This window comes from Octopus bimaculoides, chromosome 6, assembly GCF_001194135.2.
Source record: "Octopus bimaculoides isolate UCB-OBI-ISO-001 chromosome 6, ASM119413v2, whole genome shotgun sequence".
Taxonomy (NCBI): Eukaryota; Metazoa; Mollusca; class Cephalopoda; order Octopoda; family Octopodidae; genus Octopus; species Octopus bimaculoides.
The window spans coordinates 76,189,281-76,190,756 of NC_068986.1; the positions used below are offsets into that span (position 1 = coordinate 76,189,281).

At 40.7% G+C, this 1,476-nt stretch overlaps 1 protein-coding gene across 1 annotated transcript in view; it reads right to left on the reverse strand.

Annotated features, from left to right (window-relative positions):
• LOC106871488 (ras-related protein Rab-34-like) overlaps positions 1–1,476 on the reverse strand; it is a 49,845-nt gene that overhangs the window by 30,990 nt on the left and 17,379 nt on the right. The window lies entirely within an intron of this gene.

Genomic DNA, 1,476 nt, shown 5'->3' on the forward strand with positions numbered 1-1,476 from the left:
ATACATATATACGACGGGTTTCTCTCAGTTTCCGTATACCAGATCCACTCACAAGGCTTTGGTCGGCCCGAGGTTATAGTAGAAGAAACTTGCCCAACGTGTCACGCAGTGGGACTGAACCCAGAACCATGTTGTTGGTAAGCAAGCTGCTTACCACAACAGCCACTCCTGCGCCTATTACAAAATATGTCACTGCAACTTCTCCTATGTCCATACGTTTTCTGATAAACACAGAAGCAAAGTAGTATAAGGTGAACATCAACTGTATTGACCAATATAAGGGATTCTGCAAAGGCTATGCACATGGTCTTTCTTTCCAAGACTAAGTAAAGTTGTAGAGGAATCAGAAATTGTGTCCAGTTGCATACAAATGTATAACAATCGTCTCACACATACAAGCATGCTATAATAATCATCTCACACATACAAACATGGTACAAGTATGGTATAACATCCATATCAAACATCCAAGCATAGTATAATAGTTATGGTATAACAATGATTTCACACATTTAAACACAGTACAACCATCTCACACATACAGGCATGATATAGCAACTGTCTCACACATACAATTAAACATAGAACAATGACCATCTCATCATTATCATCATCATCACTTAATGTCCGTTTTCCATGCTGGCATGGGTTGGACAGCTTGGCAAGAGCTGGTAAGGCTGGGGGCCATATCAGGTTCCATAGTCTGTTTTGGCTTGGTTTCTACAGCTGGAGGCCCTTCCTAATGCCAACCACTATATAGAGTGTATTGGGTGCCTTTTACATGGAACCATCACCAATGCTTTTTACATGGTACGAGCACCAATGCTTTTTATGAGGCACCAGCACCAGTGCTCTTTATGCAGCACCATCACCAGCGCTTTTTATGCGGCACCATCACTAGTACTTTTTATGTGACTCGCATCAGTGCTTTTTATGACACCATCACCAGTGCTTTTTACATGGCACCAGCACCAGTGCTTTTTATGTAGCACCAGCACCAGTGCTTTTATGTAACACCAGCACCAGTGCTTTTTATATAGCACTAGCAGAGGCACCAGGCGTTGCTCGGGAATGAAATTGTTGCTTATATACTTGAAGAAAAAAAAGGCAAAATATGCTGTATAGAAATTTGAGGACATTCTGTAGATGGACTCTCAGATGAATGATGGCTGGGCGCCTCTCATGAATGGGGAAAATTGAAGATGTGCCAAAAAGCCTCATTGGTACTTGGAAACTTTTACGAAAATTAAAATGGGGATTAAATGAAAAAAATGATTTACGTGAATATCCTCACAAGAGTAATTGAAATAAATGGCGATTGTGGAACCCCCCACGCACACACGTGCATGCGCATACACATGTGTGTCTTTGTAAATATGTTTGTATACATTTATGTATGTGTGTGTTTGTAAGAGACAGAGTGTGAGTGAGAGAGAGAGGTTTGTTGTCATGTATACGTACATGCATAAATATACA